Source organism: Sesamum indicum, linkage group LG10 (genome assembly GCF_026168435.1).
Source record: "Sesamum indicum cultivar Baizhima isolate 11 linkage group LG10, ASM2616843v1, whole genome shotgun sequence".
NCBI lineage: Eukaryota > Viridiplantae > Streptophyta > Magnoliopsida > Lamiales > Pedaliaceae > Sesamum > Sesamum indicum.
This window is the reverse complement of record NC_142666.1, coordinates 14,678,823-14,692,089: the sequence shown is the minus strand read 5'-3', so window position 1 is coordinate 14,692,089 and position 13,267 is coordinate 14,678,823.

Sequence of the window (13,267 nt, the reverse complement as noted above, 5' to 3'; positions counted from 1 at the left end):
GAACCTTTTAGGGTTTACCATTCTTGTTTCACTACTATCAATGCAGTGAGTATCAGGAGAAGTACGAGATACTTGATGAATTCGTGATTCAGGTCCTTGCTATCGATGCTGCCCTAAAATTTTCCCTTGATGGGTTTTTATGTTTCTACTTTGCTCAATTGGAGCCCGGTTTGTGTTTTTCTATTCCCGAATTTTTTTCGGATGTAGCTTAACATTCCTCTAAATCAACTATCCCTAAGTTTTTTAGTTTTTTGGCTGGGTTTTACATTTTGACAAAAATCTTAGGGAAAATCCCTTATGTTGCATAGTTTCAGTCATTTTTCATGCTAAAAAAAGTACAATCTAGTCTTTTTTACTTCACTTTTCACGGGGAAGCTCCTTTTGTCCCAATCAAATCCTCTATGAAGGTGTGGAAATGCTATTACTTCTTCATTTCCTCTATCACACCCTGGAGATTTCCTCCTGTGTGGATCACAACTCCTCCTGAACAACTTATGTATTCTGTTCGAACTCATCCGGTTGTTTTCCAAAACTTGCTGAAATGTTTAAATGCTTACCACTTTGATCCCTGAATGAGTTCGCTCTGCTATCCTTCACCGCTTCGGGCTTTGGCTAAAAAAGGCAAATATGAATTTGACTACTGGATTACTCCCCAACAACCATTTGACTTCTTGTTTCCTGGCTAGATAGATAGTTTAGTTTTAATAATTTTTTTGTACCAGTATTTTAGTAGCCAAAATGTTCCAAAAGCTGCTGCAGGACAAGGCTGAGAGGGGAAAGGGGGAGAAGACCCCTGCTGCTTTCTCCTCTATTAGGCAAACCTTGCTGAAGAGTCCTCCTTCGACCTTTGTTAGCTCCATTTCCACGAGGATTCTGAGGGCAAGCTTCTTGTTGATCCACTACCGACACCCCTCAAAAGCACCAAAGGTTTCTCTGGCTTCATTATGCCTCATACTCCTCGTTCCACTGCTCGAGCTGGGACTTCATACTCTACTAAAGAGATGGATACAAAGAAGAAACTCCTCCCGGACTAGACCTTGACTAAGGTTCGATCCCTGCTGTTGGAAGAGGGAAAAATAGTCTAACTGCAGATTTTCTAAAAGGGGTACGACCTCCACTATATAGGACATATATGGACAATCTGCCTCGAGCGAAATCCCTTAGTCTATTTGGTTCCTATCTTAGTAGGGTAACAACATAAACGCTTTGATTTTTTATAGTTTCAACAATTTTAAATGAGAACTTAACCTGAACCATGTTGTGGGTGCAGGCGACAATGCAAAGAGGTGATTTGCCTGTTGGGTTAAGTAGGGAGACCCACTGTTAGAGGCTTTCTCCTTAAGAATTGAGGAGTTGGAGAGGGTCAATCACCAGCAGAAAGAGGTGGTGAAGAAAAGAGAACAAGTTCACAAGAAGGATACAACAAACATCTGCTACTTAAAGGAAGCAGTGACCAGCTAGCATGTTCAGCTAGAGCATCCTGTGCTTCAGGAAAATCAGGTGAGGAAAGAGGTGATCCATAAATGTTCTAAGATAGAAGAAGGAGGAGACATGGAGGGTTTATGGATGAACCGCCTAGTGAAGTACAAAATTCCCTGGAGTTCCCAAACCTACTAGCTGACCGTGCCTTAAAGTACTACAACCATGGATTTCAAACCTTCACCTAGTAATTCTCAATCACAAGTGACCCTCCTGCTGGAACGGACACCTTGTTTCTGGATGGGATGCTAGGCTGGCCAATGCTCCCAAGTCAGATGAAGAACTCCCTCCTGTAGTGCTTGAGAGCCTACTCCCTGCTGAGCAAGATTCTATGTCGGTTGACCTGATTAATTTAGTAATGGAGAACGTCCTTCATATCAAGACTACTCCACCTGCTACTGTTGGGGAAGAGGATGTGTTCCCCTCTGATGTAGAGGGGACTAAATCAGCAACAGGGTTCTTCCCACCTAGTAAATAAGAATGTTTCCCTCATTGCAAGAAAAATAATTTATTTTTATGAATCTTTTGGTATACCTCCTACATGAGGTTTGAAATTGCCAACTGTGGCCCTAAATATTTTGGTATTTTGATGGCGTGGACGTGCCTTGGATTCTATTTCACCCTCCCCCTCCCTTTTGAATGATTTATTAATATACTTTTGCTTTGTACTTGCTTAATTTGCTTGTTGCATACTAAATGACCATGAGGAAGTCTTTGGTATACCTCCTTCTTCCTGCAGAGTAAAATAATAGTGTTTGCATGTCTATTTGGCCTACTTAAATATCGAGTAGGATTTTTTCCTGCAACATATGCTTCTAAAGTAGGAACGAGGTATCCTCATAAATGTGTTAGCAAACAAATCGACTAAGAATACATAAGCATGCATTTTGAATAATAAGGTCTACAACCTTTTGTTGAGTTTAGCTAAATAAAGATATACTCGCTGGGGAAAAGTTAGTCGTAGGCTGGTAATAGTTTGTCATGCACTTCTCTATTGATTGAGCACATTGGCCAACATTCTCTTATCCTCAGCAAGGTAAATTGTCCCATCACCATGTCTGCTTTAAGGTCCCTTCCTAAAAGCAAGGTATAAGTCACTCCATCAACAGGGCAACAAATAGAACCTACTATAACACGAGGTAAGCGAGAGATATAATACTGAGATAAGTATAAGGGTAATTCAAATAGAAATTGAGCATATATTTGCCATTAGATAGCAATTTGTATAGTTAAGTAACTATGCCTGCTAAAAGCAACTTATTGAGGCTTATGGCCTGAGAAGGTAAGTAGGGATGCACCATTAAGGGTAGCTTATTGTGGCTCACAGCCAGTAGGAGTGCGCTAGCTACGATGGTTTATTAGCACTCGCAGAATGAGGAAGAGTGCACCAACAAACGGTGGCTTATTAATGCTCGAGGCCATCAGGGTTATCAACCTGTTATTCAATTCAAAACATACCAGAGGAACAAAAAACGTTCTTATTCACCAAGATAATCCTTATTAAGCAAATAAAAAAAGAGTATGGCTTAAGGGTAAAACTTCCTAAGGTTGTAAGCATTTCTCGATTGGGAGAGTTTTATTCCATCTGTGCCAACATGTAGGCTCTGAGTTTGAGAATCGAGTTACTTTATAAGGACCCTCCCAGTTGGAGCTAGCTTTCTATTGATTTCAGAGCACTTGCTCGTCTTAGCACGAGATCTTCCACATGAAATTTTCTTCTTTTACACTTCTACTAGAGGCGTTTACCACCTTCTATTTGAAACTTTCCATGCGGGTTCGAGCATCTTCTCTAACGACATCTATTAAATCCAAATTAATGCGTAGCAAGATGTTGTTACCTTCCTGTTTGTAATGCTGATTTTGATGTTTTTCAGTCCTGTTTAAGCAGGGATATGGTCTCTAAGCTGTACATTAAGTTGAAAGGGTTTTCTCCTATAGTGATCTGTTGGTGGTCTAATAGGACCATAGCACGCTTGGCATGGCGTCGACCCATTGCCCTAATGATTGTTCTAGCTTGTTTTAATGTCCACTTTCCCATTAGCTTGGGATAGATCATTAAAATAAAACGCAGTTGGTTTCCTAGTTCAACACATCAGTCCTGGATCTTTCAGTCCTAAAAATGCCAATTTTAATGAATCATTTTTCTTTGGTAAAATTGAATACATGAATGATCGAAGTAATGTTTTAGAAAATACTTCTAATTTTTGCTCCAAATCAAAACAATTATTACAGGTCACAATTGATTCAACAATTGGATTATTAGAGTTATCGGGTTATTAGTCTAAGATTTATCTTTTTAATAATACAAATTCTTTTTAGAGCAATATGGGTTGGGGATCCTATTGGAGTTGAGAGCCAAAAGAAACTTGGGCTATTATTACTTAGATTCTGTTCGGAAATTATTTACATATTCAAACAAATATAAAATGGGAGGGCCTTAAACCAAAATTCGATTTGTGACCTCCATTTGCCCATTAGCTTGGGCCACTAAAGTGATGCACTATTAGATGCCTAAGTCAATACACCAATGCTACATCTTTCAACTTTGAAACTGATGACTTTATAAGAAATAATTGTACAAGGTAAGCCATACTTGTAGACTATATTTTTCTAAGGAATTTGAGCATTTCGTTTTTTGTGATCATGGAAAGGGGTTCAGCTTCTATCCAATTGTTGAAGTAGTCCACTGTCACTTGCAAGAATTTATGTTGTCCTTGTACAACTGGGAATGGACCTACTATGACTATTCCTCATTGGTGAATAGACAAGGTATTGCTAGTGATTTGAAAAGTTTAATAGGTACGTGAAAGAGTGAGGCGTACTTTTGGGATTGCTCAGACTTCCTTACTTAGTCCACTGCATCCTTCATGAGAGTAGGCAAAAATATACAGCCCCCAAAATCTTACTTGCTAGGGCCATTCTACCTATGTGGGAACCAAATGATACTTAAGTATCTCATGTAGTACAGTTCTGCCTCTTTTGCACACAAGCATCGGAGGTGGGACTAAGAGAAACTCTATTTATAGATCTGTTTTCTTAACAAGGTAAATTGGGTCGCCCTCCTACCTATGCGGGCTACCTTATTCTCATCAGCATAAATGGTTCTTTTCTGTAGGTAGTAAAAAAAAGGGTTTCATCCAATCCGTGTTGATCTGCAAGATGTCTATGTTAGTATCATTAGATACCTTAGTGATCTTACGATGATAGTGCGAGTACTGCAATTGGCTAGGAAACTAGCTAGTAGGGAAAGGCAATCCACCGTCGTGTTCTCAGCACGAGGATTTGTTGGAGCTTGAAGTTGTTACACCTACTCTTGAGCTTGTTATTCCATGGAGGTACCCCTTCATCCTGTCATCCTGAATATCGTATGTGATTTCTACCTAGTTAGTTACCAGCTAGGAATTAAAATGGGCAATCACATTCCTTACCCATACATCGAGAACCATCTTTATTCATGCTATGAGAGCATCGTACTCAGCCTTGTCATTTAAACTTTTAGAGTCAAACCTTATGGCAAACTCTATGTCGTTACCCTCTGGGCTGATTAACATAATTCCAACACCACTACTCACATATGCGGAGGAGTCATCCACGTGGAGCTGCTATGTTACATCATCTTCTTTAGCCAACATTACTTTAGACATGAATTCAGTTAGTGCTTGTGCATTGATAGCCATTGTGGACTGATAGGAGATGTTAATTGCAGAGCTCTACAACTCATTTGATCTTTTTACTTGAAGTTTTAACTTTCCTTAGCGTTTCTCCCAGGCCGTATTAGTGCGCACGATTATGGAATGTGATAAAAGTAAGGATACAATTTCATTGCAGTTATTACGAAGGAAAATGCCAATTTTCTACCTCAGGATACTACTATTTAACATCATTCAACACCTTGCTGACATATTAGACTAGCTTTTGGGTTTCGCTCTCTTCTTTGATGTGCACAGATCTCACTATATGTTGTCCCACAAAAAGATAGTGATATAATGCTCACCTGGTGCGGGTTTGGTAGCAAGGGCAATTTGCTCAAGTAGGTTTTCAGATCTTGAAAACTTGCTGCAAGTTTCATCCTAAGTGAGGTCCTTGGCTTTCCTCAACACCTTGAGGAGGAACAAACTACATTCTATAGAGCGGGATATGAACTTACTAAGATCAGCTCTGCAGCTAACAAATCTTTCTACCTTGTTGAGTTTACTAGGAGGTTTCATCTTCTAGATTGTCGTACCTTATCCGAATTGACCTCAATGCATTTCTCGATTTCCATGTACCCAAGGAAGCACCCTTTCCTAGGTTCAACTTTATATGATACTGCTTCAATATTCTGAATGTTTCATCAAGGTCAATGATGTGGTGGTCAGTTTACCAATTGTTAACCAGCATATCGTCAATGTAGACCTCCATGTTGCTTCTAAACTATTCTTCAAACATGCGATCTACTAACGTTGGTAAGTAGCACCTGCATTTTTAAGTTTAAAGGTCATAACAATTTAGTAATATGTTATCCCTGATGTGATAAAGTTTACGTGCTTCTGATTATCGAGCTTAAGCAAGATTTCATGATAGCCCTGTGATGCATCCATTAGACTCAACAATTCATATCCAGACGTGGAATCCACCACCTGGTCTATGCAAGGAAGAGGATAGAAATCTTTAGGGTAAGCCTTGTTCACATCCCTAAAATCTACACACACGGGCCATTTGTTACCTAGCTTAAGGACAAGTACAACATTCGATAGACATTTTGGAAATTGAATTTGCTTGAGATATCCCTCAATAAGGAGCTTACCTACCTCCTCCTGGGTGATATTGTCCTTCTCAAGACCAAATGTCTATTTTATGCTTCATAGAAAGGAATGAAGGATCTAAATTCAAGTTGTGTATCGTGACATTGAGGTCAATACCCACCAGGTCACAGGTCGACCATGCAAAAATATCCATATTTTCATGCAAGAAAGTGGTTAGTTGCCCTGCTAGTTTGTAGTTTTGTCTAGGGATATTGCTATCAACTGGATACTTAATAGTTTTTCTATTGGCTATACTCGAGCAGGAACTTCTTTTCCCAACTCATCATAGTCTAGAAGGTTTTCACCTTCTCCCTGCTAGTTAAGGGAGGTCTATCTCTATGCCCTTCCTATTGCCTCCCATAACATTTATATGTTATGTATTCATCGCCAGTGAATTCCCTCACTCTTACTCTAGTGGGGAAATTTAACTTCATGTGGTAAATGAAAACGAAAGCTTGGAAAGCGTTTAGGGCGAGTTGCCCTAGAATGGTGTTGTATGCTGAAGACATATCTAATATAAGGAATCATATCATTTTAGTCTTCCTTGTGGGCTCCATTCCTAAATATAGAGGGAGCGAGATCTGTCCTGAGGGATTCACAAAAACCCTTGTGAAACCATACTGTATGTGTCCATCGGCTCCAGCAAGGTATCGTTAAGCTTCATCTACTAGTAGACCCCATAAAATAGGATATCTGCAGAACTGTCAGAGTATACAAAAATACACTAAATAGTATAGTTAGCCAAAGTTGTATAAATAATGAGAGCATCATTATGGGATAAGTGAACTCCCTACGTGTCAATTGGTTCGAAATAGATCGTAGAATCCTCTACTGGTTTCTTGTAGTCAATTTCCATTACTCTCCACAGCGCAGGCATGTATGCACCTACCTTGCCCTTCGAGGTTCCCCATCAGTAGGTCCTCCGGCTATCTTGTGAATCACTCTCGTAGCAGGGATGTTCTGTGGGCTTTGTTGCTTAGCAGGAGCTTTCTCTTTTCGGTGCTCCCACTTGGATGGGTCAGTAGGGGAATCCTCGCTTATGCAGGAATCTCAGCGGAGAGAGCGATCATCTTGTTGCTCACAGCTCCAGTCCTTGTCTACATAATATTTTCCCGACATGGATGAGCATTTCTATCTCCTACCTGAGCTAGCGAAATCTATTGGTGTCTGTCCATACTCTTTGTGGTACCTGCAAAAATACTTAGACGTAGGCAATTGCGACCCTTCCTCAGCACTTTTCGGCCATTGTAAAGCATAGCCATCAGCATGGGTGTTAGGCTAGTGATGAGTGGAGTGAACTACTCGTTTCTTAAATCGAGAAAGTTCCACCATTTGCTAAGTTCCCCTTTGTTCCTGCAAGAGGAGATGCCTTCATTATCACTCCTATCGTGATGGTCGCCTTTCTTTACTAGTTGGTTGTCTTCTAAATTCATATACCTTTTTGCTCAGGCTAACAAGTCATGGAAATCGAAGACCAGTTTTTTGGCCATTAGTTTAAAGAGAGGCATAACGCGTAGGCCATGTGTAATAATGCTGACCTGTACCTCTAGAATAGCTAGGACCTCCAGAATAGTTTGTTGAAATATTGGACATATGCTCTCAAGGTCTCCTTTTCATCCTGCTTTATTCCGAAAAGACTGATGGCCGATCTAATTGAAAAAGGGAGCTACAATTATGTAAAAGAATGTATTGATCCAGCTAGAAGCTGGTCAAACCACTAATGGGCAGAATCGGTTAGTGTAGTAAGAAATACGTATCTAATACCATCAGCATACCTGTGCAGCAAGGCTAAATTTTCGATCAGCAGGATTTGTAGTGTCGTTGTAAGCAGGCATATGAGAGATGCCCTGAAATGAGCAGGGAGCTCTTCTGCCATGATGTCAGAGCTAAAGCGAATACCTTGCTCTATGAGTTGGTTTCCTTTCTTACCTCTTAGTAGAGTTCCACCACTTCTTTCCTAAGTGACTGCCAGGTCTCAAGTGGTTCAGAATTGGATGCCTCCTTGTTGGAGGGATTAGCAGGTATATGTCCGTCCTGCATGATCACAACGGGATTCTAGTTGTTGGTTGCTTGATCTCTCTACGTTCGGATACTCTGCAACTGGGAAGATTGTCCTGCTCCATTAGCTTGGGAACCTTGGAGAATCAAGCTGATGGTCTCCATAATAAACTGGAGGAGCTGCTCAAAGAAGCGTGAATTGGCGGCAACAGGCATAGTTTCAGGTCAAAAGCTGAAGCGGGGGCATTGAGACCCCCTAATGTCTGTGGTGGAAACGGAATAGTAAAATATGCTACAACGCACGTTGTCACCTCCATACTAGCCATGTCTCATGACTTTAGCTCAAGTGTTTCCACAGACGACGCCTATGATGCATACCAAGGGAAATTCTAAGATTAACGAGGAACTAACCTGCAAAATAAAGGTTAGTACTCCAATACTTAAGTTAGTAATGGTTTACTGAAAAAATAAAAGGGAAAAGTTAATGTGAGGATAATGATTGAATATGATTATAAAGTGATATGATTAGTGCAGAGTACAAAAAGTGAGGTAAAAGTATCTTGTAAATTAAGGGGAAATGAGAGTGAGAGTATAAGAGAATGTTGTCGCAGTAACTACACAAAAAGTCAATTTATGGGCGTCTGTAGAGCAAGATCTGGAAAGAAATATTTTAGTATTTTTCAAAATTTCCACCTCATTTTCAAAAAGACAAGAAGTACTTTTAAGCATCAAGATCTTTTTCCTCTTGGATGACACTTCTTTCTAAAAGTTGATCAAGTTCCATGTGGTGCCTTGAAGTGAAAAAATGATAAATTCTTTCTTGCGATGCAATTCTTCGAGTCACCTTGAACTTATCTTGTAGTTCGGTAATTTGGAGAACTTCAACCTCAAGGTTATTCACCTTATCCATGTACTCATTTCTTGTGCTTCAACGGCAAAAAGATCATTTTTTTTTAATTTGCAAGTTGAAATAGAAGTCTCATGGACTTCTCACGTCTATTTTTGAGTAGTCTCCGATTTATTCTTCGCTTGGAAGCACCGTCAAAGAAAAACCTCAAATGACTCTCCAACGATGATGTGTTCTTCATATATGTGCTATCTCCTTGACCAAATTGGCAATAGCTTACCTTACCTCAGAAAGTTGCTCAAAAGGATTTATCATGAGCTTTTAATTCATCCCAATAGAATTTGAGTAATAACTTCTCGGTCTCTGTTTTATAATTTGGGGGCAAAAAACATGACCTTCGGCAGAAAGAAGAGGCTAAGACAAAACATCGAACATCTTCTTTGGCTTCTCGAAAAGACTCTTGAAAGGTGGCGACTTCTCTAAAACTAGTGGCAACACAATCTTCGGATGCTTGCTAGGAGTTTCAACGGGAGGATTCTCATTCTCGAGAGTAGCTTGCGCCTCACCGCCAATACTAATGTGCCAATCCATTCACCAATCATATACCACCTTCAAAAGCAATGCATACTCCTTCAATAATTACAGTACTAGAAAAATATGGACAAATAATTTTTTTTATAAATTTAAACCAAAAGGATATAAATTTAGATGTGAATGAGCAATTTTCTTCGAACTTGTGACAACAAATTAAGGGTCACCTTAAAAGTTTGGTATAAAGGCTGTGAGGATCTAATGCCAAGGAAGACATAGAACCTCACACCTACAGCACTTCGTCATGACAGAGAGTTTTGGACTTTAGCGGTTTGGATCTTTTATATCTTGTTGTATACATAAAGCATGTAATGTGTTCGACATTATGCCCTGAAGGTCCCTTTTTTATAGGCGTTAGATAGGACTTTCTCACTCCCACTTAACTTAAACAACATGGACTTTTTAATGGACCAATCTCCTAATAAACCATAATTAATATGCATAAACTCCATTAATCACTCCAAAATAAATTCCTAACACTAACTAGAGTCAATCTCAAATCAAATAAACCTTTGAACACATTAGTCTAAAACAAAAACATGAAGCCCTTGTTTGCACATAGGACCAACAAAGAAAAAGCAAGATGCTTCATTAGCAACAAAGGGAGGGAACACATTGAAATGGGCGTTGACCAACCCCCCCCCCCCCACCCCAAAGCTTTCAATTATTGAACCCTCATTATTTCATCAACCCCACCCACACCACTCTTGTCACATACAATAAAATTGAATTAAAAATCAAAAGTATTTAAGTTTGATTTCAATTTTATATTCATTTTAAAATTATGTACCACGTTTGTTTGTTATCATATTTTAATGCATTGTGATTGATCCGAATACTTTATCTAGCTAGCTTGATTTGTTATATACTTAATTAACTATATATGCCATCTTCTAATTAATTTTATTTATCTTGTTTATCTTTTTTATATAATATATTTGATTTAAAGTTTGAATTAAGATTTGGATTAAAAGTTTAAATTCCCGTTTCTATAATCATTTGATGTTCAAGACAGTAAAATTGGTACAAGCAAAATTCAAGAGTTTTAAATGCTATAAAAGAATATATCGATATATGGGGGCTTATAGAAATGACTGTGTTTATGATTTAGAACGGATTACAGATCTAAAGACGATCAAACAGTCATAGAGATCAAGTACGTGATCTGGACTGAATTTAAATATCCTGTCAACCCCCGTGACGAATATGTAGACCCTTGGTGTATTTGGTCATTTTGACGATGACTAGGGCATTTTAGTCATTTTAGGTAGCTTCGTTGAGGTTTGACTGTACCAAAAACAAGATCACGTGGCTCGGGAGTCCACATATTTATAATTATATAGTTTAAGAAAAATAATAAAAAAACATATTAAAATTATAAATATAAATATTTAACCATATAATTACTTCGGATAAAAAATGAATTTTTTTTAACTCATAGATCAAATTTAAATTGCACTCCATGAATTATGAAATCGAATTTAAATTAAATCAAGGGTGTTCGTAATAACTTTTATTTTTATCGTCGGAATAAATTATTAAAAAGCTTATAAGTAAGCAGTTGACGAGATTTAGTTTAGGGTCAATACAACTGTTTCTCAATCAAATTTTTTGGTTAAAAAATACCGCATGCAATGTATATGTGGTATATAAAAATTATGTGATGTGATATTTTTTATATGCTATATATATGTGTTATTTTTCGATAGAAAAATCAATAAATAAATAGATATAATAAAAAAAGTTCAAATTTCACAATTGAAATGGTAAGTTGATATAAAAAAAATTAATAACAAAGTGTAAAAATGAGTATAATTTAAATGACAAATTATAATTTATCTTTCAATTTATATATATATATATATATATAGAGAGAGAGAGAGAGAGAGAGAGAAGAATTGCATAAACGTCAATCAAGTTATTTTGTCTCTTTTTTAACTCGTTGGCACATTGATCATCAAACTTAGATATAATATTTAAAACCTGAAGGACCATAATGAGATTTATTTAAAATTTGAAGGACTAAGTTGGTATGGAAGTCACAAATGGGAGACTAATCAATATATTTGACCAAAACTCAACGAGACAGCCTTATGAATTTAAAATAAGATAAATTACAACAGGTGCTGTAATATTTATTATAATTATAGATACCACTCGATATTTAAAAATTTATAAATATTTTAAAAATTAATATTTGTCTGACAAATACCTTTATTCTAAACTGTCATGATGAGATATTTGTTATATAGCGGTTAATTGTAAGAGGTATTTTTTTTAATTTATTAAATAATTAGAGGTATTTATAATTAGGATAACGTATTGTTATTTGAACTATGCTCATTTTACATTTTGTTATTTAAATTTTTTTTTGTGTCAATTTATCATCTCAATTTTACAATATTTGCACTTTGTCATACATGACTATTTTTTCGTAGGAAAAATATCACATGCAGTGCACATCTAAAATATGTCGCATCGTATTGCTCTTAAATATCACATATCCACTGTCATGTGATATTTTTTTAGTAAAAAAATCTTCCAGAAATGGTCACATATGACAAAACATAAATTTTGAAATGTTGAGATGGTAAATTGACATAAAAAAAATTAGATAATAAAATATAAAAATGAGTATAAATAATGACGAGATATAATTTATCTTTATAATTATGACAAATTTTAAAATAACCGTAACTTACCCTTTTAAGAGTATTTACCTCTCTCGCCGTCAGAGCGTGGACGAGACGCGCCGAAATATGCATGTGGGGATTCAAGGCTGGAGATGGAAGCAAGTGACAAAAAAAAAATTGAAAAAGAAGTGTATGAAAAGCAGTTGAGTGTCAGAGATTAGTAGCACAAAACAAGAGAGAGAAAGAGAGACTAAAGTGTGTGTTTCTGTGTGAGAGAGAGAGAGAGAGAGACTAAAGTGTGTGTTTCTGTGTGTGTGTGAGAGAGAGAAAGAAGTGTGTGTGTGAGAAAGAGAGAGAAGTGTGTGTGTGTGTGAGAAAGAGAGAGAAGTGTGTGTGTGTGTGAGAGGGAGAGAGATCTGGATCCACTAAAAAGGACTCAACTCTCCACGCACCACTCTCCTCCCCATTATAATATATATCTCCACGCACCACTCTCTTCCCCATTATAATATATATATATGTAATAATTACACTTTTATTTTTTTAATTTGATATAATTGTACGTAGATTTTTATAATTTAATAAATTAATTAACATTCATATCTGATTTCATCTAACAAATAAGTTATCTTATTAGTCAAAATTTATTAATTTACTGATATTAATAAAAAAATTAAATAAAAATTAATATTTATCCTTATTTGGCTTAAAATTGACTTATTGTAAGTCAAAAAAAAATTCGTATCAAACTACCCATAAAACTGTGAAAATATACCTTCTCACATGCATTATCACGTGAAAATATATGAGGGTAATTTGATTATTAAAAATTTATTTGACATATTATAAGGCAGTAATAAGTTAATCGGACGTAAATATATATTTATCTCATTCTTTTGTTAATATTAGCAAATTTGCTGAATTTTAATTGATAT